Source organism: Oncorhynchus nerka, linkage group LG4 (assembly GCF_034236695.1).
Source record: "Oncorhynchus nerka isolate Pitt River linkage group LG4, Oner_Uvic_2.0, whole genome shotgun sequence".
Lineage (NCBI taxonomy): Eukaryota > Metazoa > Chordata > Actinopteri > Salmoniformes > Salmonidae > Oncorhynchus > Oncorhynchus nerka.
The window spans coordinates 30,296,066-30,308,994 of record NC_088399.1 but is presented as its reverse complement, the minus strand read 5'-3'; the positions used below and the strand labels follow the sequence as shown (position 1 = coordinate 30,308,994).

Here is a 12,929-nt window from a genome sequence, read left to right as displayed (position 1 = left end):
AGTAATTTCAAACCTTCTATACATTTGTATACGATTACATATCTCTCTATTATGCACAGGAATACTCTGGAACAGATTTCCTGAATAAAAATCAATTGGAGCTGATTTTCTGTTGTTTTTACAGTCTTTTTTTAAATGTCTAACAAACCATTTTATACTTTTTTTTTTGCTCAGAGAACTTGGGGGCAAATAATATCACCTTGGCCCGCCAGTTGAAAAACCCTGACGTAGATAGACATCCACTCTACCTGTACTATATCCTAACACACATAATAAGGACCTAACCTAGTGCCTACTGTACCTGTACTATATCCTAACACACACAATAAGGACCTAACCTAGTGCCTACTGTACCTGTACTATATCCTAACACACATAATAAGGACCTAACCTAGTGCCTACTGTACCTGTACTATATCCTAACACATAATAAGGACCTAACCTAGAGCCTACTGTACCTGTACTATATCCTAACACACATAATAAGGACCTAACCTAGTGCCTACTGTACCTGTACTATATCCTAACACATAATAAGGACCTAACCTAGTGCCTACTGTACCTGTACTATATCCTAACACGCATAATAAGGACCTAACCTAGAGCCTACTGTACCTGTACTATATCCTAACACATAATAAGAACCTAGTGCCTGTATCTATATCCTAACCTAGAGCCTACCGCATAATAAGAACCTAGAGCCTACTGTACCTGTACTATATCCTAACACATAATAAGGACCTAACCTAGTGCCTACTGTACCTGTACTATATCCTAACACATAATAAGGACCTAACCTAGAGCCTACTGTACCTGTACTATATCCTAACACGCATAATAAGGACCTAACCTAGAGCCTACTGTACCTGTACTATATCCTAACACACATAATAAGGACCTAACCTAGTGCCTACTGTACCTGTACTATATCCTAACACACATAATAAGGACCTAACCTAGAGCCTACTGTACCTGTACTATATTCTAACACGCATAATAAGGACCTAACCTAGTGCCTACTGTACCTGTACTATATCCTAACACACATAATAAGAACCTAACCTAGTGCCTACTGTACCTGTACTATATCCTAACACACATAATAAGGACCTAACCTAGTGCCTACTGTACCTGTACTATATCCTAACACACATAATAAGGACCTAACCTAGTGCCTACTGTACCTGTACTATATCCTAACACATAATAAGGACCTAACCTAGTGCCTACTGTACCTGTACTATATCCTAACACGCATAATAAGGACCTAACCTAGTGCCTACTGTACCTGTACTATATCCTAACACGCATAATAAGGACCTAACCTAGAGCCTACTGTACCTGTACTATATCCTAACACACACAATAAGGACCTAACCTAGTGCCTACTGTACCTGTACTATATCCTAACACATAATAAGGACCTAACCTAGAGCCTACTGTACCTGTACTATATCCTAACACATAATAAGGACCTAACCTAGAGCCTACTGTACCTGTACTATATCCTAACACGCATAATAAGGACCTAACCTAGAGCCTACTGTACCTGTACTAGCTTTAGCCAAACTGAACCTGTCACTGTATATAACACAAATGCTAAGCTGCAGGGTTGGCATTCTTCATAGCCTGTATTAGTCCCACTGTACCACTTTAAGTCCTCTTTGAAACAGTGTTACCTCTTATTCTTGCCGGTTTAGTTATGCCAAAGCTTGTTTTTTACAGCATAGGCAGATTACAGGGATCCTGCCTCAGATATCACTAACTACTGACTGAATTTCACTGTAGGGGAGGCGTTCCTGTCAATGTGGGGTTTTGTTTCAGTTATGGACCTTCCCAGAATCTGTCCCTGCTACCTTCTCAAAGGCTGCATCCCAAATAGCACCTATATTCCCTAAAAAGTAGTGAATTGTTTAGGTAATAGAGTGCCATTTGGGATGCAGCCTTTGAGAAGGTCTTAATAGCAGGGACAGATTCTGGGAAGGTCCATAACTGAAACCAAACCCCACATTGACAGGAACGTCAATGTACAGTAAATAAGCCTAGTCCAAACCAGAACAGCCCATAAGGCTTCTGTCCTATCTCATGTTTCTATAGTGTGAGGCAGTATAATGTACAAGTACACCCCCTGGACAGGACCCTAGTCTAGAAAACAAGTAAGAGAGGGCTGAGGTTGAGTGTTTCCACTTCCTGGATAATCCTCTGAACATTATGCAAGGGGTTTGTTTATATACACAGCCCAACAGCCCACTCACATCTCCCTTTCTCATGATCTATCCATCCCAGTCCAAACTCCTCTCTTTGGTAGTAAACCACATCAGTGATGAGATTATGGGTTGTGGTGGGTGTGATTCTCCAATTGCCCCATTGCTCTGTCATTACAGGCCAATGGTGTGGCAGGAAACGCCCTGCATGCTCTTACTAGAACCAGTCATGTCTCCCCAGCAGCACCAGGGATAGAGAGGTTATAGCGATATAGGCTGAATTCTGTTTTAAATAACACCGATACTCTCTGTCTAACCGCTGGCCCATAGGTCTAGATACCCATACTGTCTAAATCACTGGCCCATAGGTCTAGATACCCATACTGTCTAAACCACTGGCCCGTAGGTCTAGATACCCATACTGTCTAAATCACTGGCCCGTAGGTCTAGATACCCATACTGTCTAAATCACTGGCCCGTAGGTCTAGATACCCATACTGTCTAAATGACTGGCCCGTAGGTCTAGATACCCATACTGTCTAAATCACTGGCCCGTAGGTCTAGATACCCATACTGTCTAAACCACTGGCCCGTAGGTCTAGATACCCATACTGTCTAAACCACTGGCCCGTAGGTCTAGATACCCATACTGTCTAAACCACTGGCCCGTAGGTCTAGATACCCATACTGTCTAAACCACTGGCCCGTAGGTCTAGATACCCATACTGTCTAAACCACTGGCCCGTAGGTTTAGATACCCATACTGTCTAAACCACTGGCCCGTAGGTCTAGATACCCATACTGTCTAAACCACTGGCCCGTAGGTCTAGATACCCATACTGTCTAAACCACTGGCCCGTAGGTCTAGATACCCATACTGTCTAAACAACTGGCCCGTAGGTCTAGATACCCATACTGTCTAAACAACTGGCCCGTAGGTCTAGATACCCATACTGTCTAAACAACTGGCCCGTAGGTCTAGATACCCATACTGTCTAAACAACTGGCCCGTAGGTCTAGATACCCATACTGTCTAAACAACTGGCCCGTAGGTCTAGATACCCATACTGTCTAAACAACTGGCCCGTAGGTCTAGATACCCATACTGTCTAAATCACTGGCCCGTAGGTCTAGATACCCATACTGTCTAAACCACTGGCCCGTAGGTCTAGATACCCATACTGTCTAAACCACTGGCCCGTAGGTCTAGATACCCATACTGTCTAAACAACTGGCCCGTAGGTCTAGATACCCATACTGTCTAAATCACTGGCCCGTAGGTCTAGATACCCATACTGTCTAAACAACTGGCCCGTAGGTCTAGATACCCATACTGTCTAAACCACTGGCCCGTAGGTCTAGATACCCATACTGTCTAAACAACTGGCCCGTAGGTCTAGATACCCATACTGTCTAAACCACTGGCCCGTAGGTCTAGATACCCATACTGTCTAAATCACTGTCACTGACCAATTGGTCAACTTACTGTTCCGATCTGTCATTAGTCTCGGAAAGCCAGACCTAGGATGTCGGATTCTCTTGGACATTTTGAAAGGTGAAAAACAATTGTTCTGAGAAGGGTACTTCAAACAGACAACTCTCCCAACAAATCCAAAGTTTGGGTAGGTGAGGCTTAAAATGTGGGTGGGAATTGTACTCCTATTTAGCTAGGGTAACAAACGGATACAGTAGTGACATCATCGGTGACTCATGTCCCATTTCCAACTTGTCCTCTCTGTCCCAACTAACACCGGAACTTCTATTGAGTGGAAGCTGGAGTATTGGTACATTGTGGGAGGCAACCCATCTGCCTAGAGAGACTCCTCTGCCATCAATAGTATTGGGCCAACAAAATGGCCACAGCAGCCCCCATGTTACATCTCAATAATTCACTGTTCAGAGAGGATGGTTGTTGAAGGAACGTTTCAGACTGGATTATGAGGCAGCCTGCTAAACCAGCTGGTTTCAGATGGGTACCGTTTGTCCTAATGCAGGAGCAATAGTCAGCTCAGTAAATGACAGAGGAACGAATCTGAAGTGTGTTTTCAGTCACATCCAATGTTATGATTGTTTTTCGATGTTTTGCCGTTGCTGTGCCTCTTTGTCCATGTGAGAATTGTGTGGTTTGACCAGAGGTGGGAAAAGTACCCACTTGTCATACTTGAGTAAAGATACCTACATAGAAAATGACTCCAGTAAGTCACCCACCAAAATATTACTTGAGTAAAAGTATTTGGTTTTAAATATACTTAAATGTCAAAAGTAAAAGTATAAATAATTTAAAATTCCTTTTTATTAAGCAAGCCAGACGTCACCATTTTCTTGTTTTTTAAGTTTACGTATAGCCAGGGGCTATCTCCAACACTCAGACATCATTTACAAATTAAGCATTTGTGTTTAGTGAGTCCGCCAGATCAGAGGCAGTAGGGATGACCAGTGATGTTCTCTTGATAAGTGTGTGAATTGGACCATTTGCTTGTCCTGCTAAGCATTCAAAATGTAACGAGTTATTTTGGGTGTCATTGAGTAAAAAGTAAAATATTTCCTTTAGGATTGTAGTAAAGTTAAAGTTGTCAAAATAGAAATAATCAAGTAAAGAACAGATACTTAAATCGTTTTTGGGGGTATTTTTACCTACGTACTTTACCCCACTACGTTTGACTTCCAGCACAGTGATAATTCATAAGTCAGTATTCAAACAGTGAATCAAGAGGTGTTTCATATCATGTAGAAACATGTGAATGTATAGTCTATGGAATTAGGTTGCTACCTCAGGCTCAAAAGCAGATAGAATGGAGGAGGTTAAAATGACTGTGTTGTGTGGATGTAGAAGTGTCACACTGGCCTCTTGTGGTCAACATGTTGCACTGCAGTGTGACAGTATGACTTCAGTTATTGCCTTTCTAGTGAATCCCAGCTCTGAATATCTACTGTACATTTATGAATACATTTTGATGTCTACTGTATTGTACATTTGAAAAGATTTGATAGCAGCGACCAGTGCTTTTAATGTGAGTAATATTCTGAACGTTGTGTGTGTGTGTGCAGAGTTGTCTAACGTTGCCTGAATGGTGTGTGTGTGTGTGTGCAGAACTGTTATCTAACATTGTGTGTGTGCAGAACTGTCTGATACGGGAGACGTCTCGGGGCAGGGAGGCGGTTGTGACAGATTTTGGTCTGGCCAGGGAGGTAATGGTGGAGCTGCCAGCTAATGACCCAGAGAGGAAGATGTCTCTGGTGGGTTCTGCCTTCTGGATGGCCCCGAGATGCTCCGAGGGGAACCCTACGACCGCAAGGTAGGTAGCCTACACACATGTCTGCATCCCAAATGGCACCCTATTCCCTATTGAGTGCACTGCTTTCGACCAGATGTCTATGGGCCCTGGTTGAAAGCAGTGCACTAAAAAGGGAAGAGGATGCCATTTGGGACGCTAACAGTTTTACACCCTGATATAGAAATAACTGGTATTTTATTTCATGGTTTTCATTAAATGATAGAAAATACTTACATCTGATCCTTCCTATTATAATCTATTCATTACATTAATTTAATTGATTTAGTTCATTAATGGAATGGAATGAAACCCCTGAGCTGACAAGGTACAAATACAAATCTGTCGTTCTGCCCCTGAACAGGCACCGTTCCTAGGCCGTCATTGAAAATAAGATTTTGTTCTTAACTGACTTGCCTAGTTAAATAAAGGTAAATAAATAAAAAACCTAACTTCTTCCTCCAGGTGGATGTTTTCTCTTTTGGCATCATGCTGTGTGAGATTTTGGGCCGGATCTCAGCAGATCCCGAGATTCTTCCCAGAACACGGGTAAATTAAAACCTACACACACACACACATCCTTGCTATCCTTGTGGGGACCAAATATTGATTTCTATCCAAAATCCTATTTTCCCTAACACTAAATCTAACCTAACCCATAACCCTAAGTCCAACCTTAACCCCAAAACTATACCCAACCCTAACTCCTAAACCTAACCGTAACCCCTAACCTTAATTTGAACCCTGACCCCAATTGTAACCCTAACCCCTAAGCCTAGGGGGGCCTGGAAAAATGTCCCAACTTGTCTAAATGTTCCTTGTTTTACTCTCCTTATGAGGACTTCTGGTGCCCACAAGGATAGTTAAACCAAAAACGCACACACACTTATCAAAACCAAAGAACCATAGACTGCTAGATTTAGACTGACACTACACACGTGGAAATTATACCACAACTGAGCTATTGAGTTAATTAAATGCATTTCCCCACAACTCAGACATTATATTGAATGTGATCCTGCAACATAATTTGGCAATTAGCAGTCTTGTTACTTGATAGCTCTCTTAGTTATTAGGCCATTAGTGACAGTTCCATTTGCATGTAGATGATGGTGAAATGAGTAATCTAATGTCCCTGTCTGTCGTCCCTGGGGTGATCAAGACAAGGTCAGAGACAGGGAGCAGGGAGAGACTTTAATGTGCTCGTTGAGGTTTCACTTCAATTTGATTTATTTGTCACATTTGTCATTAGAAGTGGGAGGACCGCAGGGTCAGTTAGTCACACTGCTATCCTATCTATACAGTATGTGTTCTGCGAATTCATCAGTAGTCCCTGATGATCAAAACTGTAGCCTGTATACAACAGTGGGGATCTCAAGACTTTCCTTGTTTGCCATGACGTACATTGGTTATCTGATCCAGCTCTCTAACCTGCAACTACTTATTGATACTCTATGGGCCCGTACATGGTGTACAATGCAGTTGACACCGGGTTTGTTCTCTCTGCAGGACTATGGTCTAGACGTTGAGGCCTTCAGTGAGATGGTCCAAGGTTGTCCACGACGCATCCTGGAGCTGTCAGCCAACTGCTGTCTGGTGAGTGGACTGGAGGGAGGGAGTGTGAGGGAGAGAGGCTGAGAGACCATGTTAGAGAGTGAATGTGAGAGCATGTCTCAGAAAATGAGAGACTTAAGCCGGGATTTATTATGAAGGGCATTGACCGACAAACACAGATCTTTTTTTAGGTGTGCTTTTAAAGGTAATTAAGGTTTGAGCCAACATCTGCAGCGTTTATTATGAATGCCTGTATTTCAGTGCGTAGCGCTTTAACACCACTATAACATGCTTCGTATTAATCCTGGTCATAGAGTTTGCCTCAACTACGAGAGTGTAAGAAAGACATGCATTTGCCATCTACTGTAGAATATCACTCATGTTGTCCTGTGGTTCAGATGGACTCATGTTGTCCTCTTGTTCTGTGGTGCAGATGGACTCATGTTGTCCTCTTGTTCTGTGGTGCAGATGGACTCATGTTGTCCTCTTGTTCTGTGGTTCAGAAGGACTCATGTTGTCCTCTTGTTCTGTGGTTCAGATGGACTCATGTTGTCCTCTTGTTCTGTGGTTCAGATGGACTCATGTTGTCCTCTTGTTCTGTGGTTCAGATGGATGCGTTTCGGAGACCCTCCTTCTCAGAGCTGCTGGATGAGTTGGAGGACATCGCTGAGAGCCTGGAACCCCCCGACTCAAACCTGACCACTGGGTGAGGGGGTGGGGTCACCGTGTACCCCCCTCAGCCCTCCTCCCCTGGAACGGAGGACAGTGTGGACGGCAGCAGGCAGCCACCCCAGTCTTATACAGCAGAGGCACTTTATAGTTCAGGTCCGCTCTACAGGAACCAGGTGTAGGGCTCATAATGCAGCTCCTCCTGCTGACTCTGTGTGACTCTGTGTGTTTCTCTGAAACAGAACCGGATCACTGGAAGTTCAACACTCACCACCCCCCACTGTCTTTCTACAGTACAAACTCACCTAGTGTGGGTCCATTTGAAAGGGGTGGGGGTCGAAAACAGACTCAACAATTCCCTAAAGAGCATTTCCTCCTGGCTAAGTTGTATTCTATGATGTTATTATTCCACTTTAAGTTAAGGATGTAGAAATCCTTATTTGTAAATAGTACATAAGGAGGACTGTCAGAGTAGTCCTGATCCATCTATTCTCTTCTATCATAATATCATCATTTAAAACAGGGCTTCCCAACCTAGATCTGCAATGCTTTAGGCTAGAAACATGCCGTTAATTGCCTGAGGAAGACTCAACTCTGATGCACACGGGACTATCTTTGGTTTGTCTCTGACATTCAGAAGCTTAGCTACGACCTTCTAAAGTCGATGAGTCAAAGAAATTGGACTGCTTGGGAAGTAATCTTATACAATGTGTAGCTCTGTCACTATCAATTGATCTATTCACTTTCTGTAAAAGAGAATATCTATAATTAAATGAAAGCATCTTAAAATGATCATAATAAAACATATTTATTTGATAGCGGAATAACATTTGAGGAAATCAGGTCTAGACTTTATTTTCCTTATCCATTATTATTAAATAGCCCATCTAAAAGATGTCACGAGTCTTCTTAAACTACGTAGAATTGCAGGAAATTAGCTTCAAAACAACAACATTTTCCTTGGTCCCTCAAATTAAACAAAATCAAGCTGGTGGTGTATTTAATATAGAGTCTCTCAATAAACAATAATAAATAGAAAGCAGGGAGAGGGGTGGGACATTTTTCAAATGTGAAAAAGGGGGCCCTGGGGGTAAAAGGTTGGGAATCCCTGATTTAAAATAACATTTATGTAGGACTTCTCCCCCTTTCTTTCATCAGCCAGTCCAAGTGGTGACACAATCAAAAATAAATCCCTCCCTCTGTTAAAGTAGTCATCTGAATGATGTCATTTAACGGTGAGGTAATGGTGGACTGCAGCAGTGGAGCAGGATTGCAGGAGGCAGGATTGCAGGAGGCAGGATTGCAGGAGGCAGGATTGCAGGAGGCAGGATTGCAGGAGGCAGGATTGCAGGAGGCAGGATTGCATTGCACTAGAAGTGACTGTTACAGTACATGGCTGAAATCTATAGGATGAAGGAATTGTGCTACTGTCTTTCTCTCATTTCCTTCTTTTTCTGGCTTCTAACGTCAACACTGTTCTGTTGGAGATTAACAGAGGTGGCCAGTGTTAGGTAAGGGTTGGTGTTCAGTGTGGTTCAGTACTAGGGCCAAGTAGACAGAGGAAGGAGTGCTATCCCTCCCTCTCAGGATGTGAATAAAATAATACTAAACTCAATTAAACACTAACCTTAGGAAGAACTTAACTGTTGTGTATCGTTTTATACTAAATGCCTTTGTTTCTTGTAATGCTTGTACTGTATCTTTTTTGCCTCACCCTTTTGTGGGGATACATTTAGTTTACCATATAAGATTCATACAGTACTTTGTTAATATTTTGTGAATCTGTTGATCGGGTAGAATGTTGCTTACTTTACAGATCTTTAGATTTATATGGAAGATTTAAAGCAATGTTGAATAAAAGGCATCGATCATTGATGTGTGTGTATGTACTTAAACTGGACTTTTAATGGGATAAAAAAAAAATATAAAAACTATTGTGCTCATTACATTAGCCTCATTAGCTGAAGATCTTTAATTGATGTCTGGCTAAAACCAATATGTTGATTTATTAATACCAATATTTCTGCGTTCACACAGGTAGCCCAATTCTGATTTTTTTTTCCCCCACTAATTGGTATTTTGACCAATCAGATTAGCTCTGAAAAAGACCTGATGTGAAAATATCTGATGGGATTGGTCAAAAGACCAATTAGTGGAAATAATATCAGAATTGGGTCTGTCTGGGTAAACGCAGCCATTGTGGTGGTTCACACTCTTTCTTAAATCTGCAATTCTCCTAATTTACTGCTGTAGCAACTCCCATGTTGACATGCCATGGTTTCCATGGTTCCCCTTGTCACTGTGGAAGCAAAACAAAATGGCAAAACATCTTAACGGTTGTTTCCTGAGGGTGAACGGCATGTAATGGTTTAAAAAGGTTTGCTTTTTGACCATTTGTACCAATCAATAGGACATTGTCAAAGGCAAGAAAAAATCACTTGCATTGGAAAGAACAATTTTCTCCACCACTAACCTCAATATGAATTTGACAGCACTCTGCAGCTATCCTGCTCTGAGAGAGCAGAGCGATGTACACTATATTAGAATTCAAGGGCTCCTGATCTGGAGATTACATGCTGCTATTAAGGTGGGTGTAAGTATCGTAGTTTATCAGAATTCAATGGCTCGCGGTTTGCGAGAGAATTGTGATGTGATAATGACACATTGAGGGGACCATGGGCAGGCTGTAGTAGGTTTGGTAGGCGAGGCACATGCTAGGGTCACCCCTGTTTAGTATTCCTGTGAGACCTTCCTGTGTCTCCACACGTCTGACATGAACATTAGCATTAGCAAAGGCTTGGCTTACAACACTGCAGCCTCGCCGCTCTTTTTCCTGTAATTGAGGGAGCTCCGAGGATTCACAGCTCTGACACCACAGATGGGCCATTCATCCATTCATTGATGAACACCATCAAAAATCTATTTGGCGCTGGGGAGCACAGAGGGAGGAAAGGTGATAAACTACTAGAGGTAATCATTTGTAATGTGTGTAATAGTAAGGAAAGGATGTGGAGGGATTGGAACAGTGACGTACCACAGTTTCGCCAGCAAGGTCTGAGCAAATGGCTAACTTCTTACAATTCTACACATTTTGCCATGGGTAATCTCATGCTATTCTAATTTAACATTTTTAAAGCACATTTTGTGTCATTGTTAACATTTATGTCATAGCATATGAACAGGTCAGGCTATCTGGGGGGAGGCCTCCAGGGGGTGGTTGTTCCCTAGAGTCCATGAGGGGGGAGGTCCTAAGTCAGCAGTCTTAGAATTGCTGTTTTTTTGGATCCTCTGATTCCTCGTTAGTTCCTCCCCTCCTCTTGTTTCTCCCAGGCCTTCCATGGTCTCCTCGTTAGTTCCTCCCCTCCTCTTGTTTCTCCCAGGCCTTCCATGGTCTCCTCGTTAGTTCCTCCCCTCCTCTTGTTTCTCCCAGGCCTTCCATGGTCTCCTCGTTAGTTCCTCCCCTCCTCTTGTTTCTCCCAGGCCTTCCATGGTCTCCTCGTTAGTTCCTCCCCTCCTCTTGTTTCTCCCAGGCCTTCCATGGTCTCCTCGTTAGTTCCTCCCCTCCTCTTGTTTCTCCCAGGCCTTCCATGGTCTCCTCGTTAGTTCCTCCCCTCCTCTTGTTTCTCCCAGGCCTTCCATGGTCTCCTCGTTAGTTCCTCCCCTCTTGTTTCTCCCAGGCCTTCCATGGTCTCCTCGTTTGGAGAAATGGCAGCTTTGGCCTCTAAAGAGAAGGAGGGATCTGACAAAGCAGCTGATGGGGGAAATAAACCTTCTGTAAAGAGATACTTTTTTGAATTAAAGGGACCTGTTTTAGTGCAGAAAGATGGTTAATCGCAGTCTGTATAAAGTATTTAGATAAAGTAAATAAATTATTCAAGTGGGTCTTAAATGTAAGAGAAACTCTAGTGGTACTCTAGCATTACTGTCGGATGAAAAGACATCCATTACCTGAATATGTTTTGACTAAAGGGACATCAGAGATGCTGTGAATGTAAAATGTCTAATTCCATACATTATTGATTCCAATCCCCCAAAGTGCTCCACAATGAAGAGAACAATCACTCAGTTAGGCCTCTTGGTTGAAGAACAAAACAAACGATCAAGTCTTTGAACGTGCCAATCATGAACCAACACACACCAACGTGCACACGCACTCACTCACACACCCTTTAACCTCTATACAGAATACTCAAATTATAATGTGTTGCAACTCGCAGCTTCAGAGAAATGTTCAAAACGTATGTTCTGACAGCGATGGAAAAGTTAACAAACTCTTTCTGGAAATTCACACTGCTCTGATTATCAAAATGATATGTACTGTCAACTGCTGTCCTCAGCAGACATCTCACGTGTTGGCTCATGAGCCCAACAAGCTCAAGCTCTAGTTCTTTCACTAACTACCAGACATCCCAGTACCTAGCCCTCCCCTCCCTCCTGCACATCACATACTGTATCTCTGATATGCTCAGTAGCAGTGTGTGGATTAAATCACTTGGGAAGCCAAGACAGAAAAAAAGCCATATTACAACCTATGTGTTGTGATCATTGCGTTGTTTGCTCTATAACCTGTTAGTTCATATGCCTTGACACCGTAATATATAGGCCTGAAGGCCGAGACAATAAGAAGACACTGTAGCAGAATAAATTCAACCACAGCTTTGTTTCATCACAAAACCAGAGAGCAACCTTATCCGGTAAAGTCCACAAAGCATATTGCAGCTAATAAACAGTCACATGACCTACAGCATGGCCAATCAAGTTAATGTTTCCCATTTAGAACACTGGAGAGTTACCGCAAGTCGCAAAGAAAACAGGAGCTGCCTCCACTATTCCAGCACCATTTACACTTCAACATCATAGAATCACTTCTGTTTGGACTAATACAGTGACAACTAAAATATTCCCAAAACAATTTAGTCTAGTCAATGTAAGCTAAATATCATGTGGCTGTGCATGGTAAGATTTCTCTGTTTGTGCATGTGTGTATGCATAAGTAGACTAAAATGCTTGCTCGCTAGCCTAACTCCCTTTCATGGCCAGCTAGTTAACATTAGCCTACTACATCTAGCTACATTTTGAACTTCCATCATTTCAGGTCAGAGGAACAATGTATGAATATGGTTGAATCAGAATCACCGTTATAATCTTTGGCCAGTATGGAGAATTAAGTAAAAGTCCAAATCCCCATTTCCACCCATGGCTAATTTGGGAAAGGGCTCATTTTAGCTAG

General features: G+C 42.5%; 1 pseudogene; it reads left to right on the top strand.

The window, feature by feature from the left end:
* LOC115121806 (dual specificity testis-specific protein kinase 2-like) overlaps positions 1-9,572 on the top strand; it is a 30,175-nt pseudogene extending 20,603 nt beyond the window's left edge.
* Positions 9,573-12,929: the final 3,357 nt, after the last annotated feature.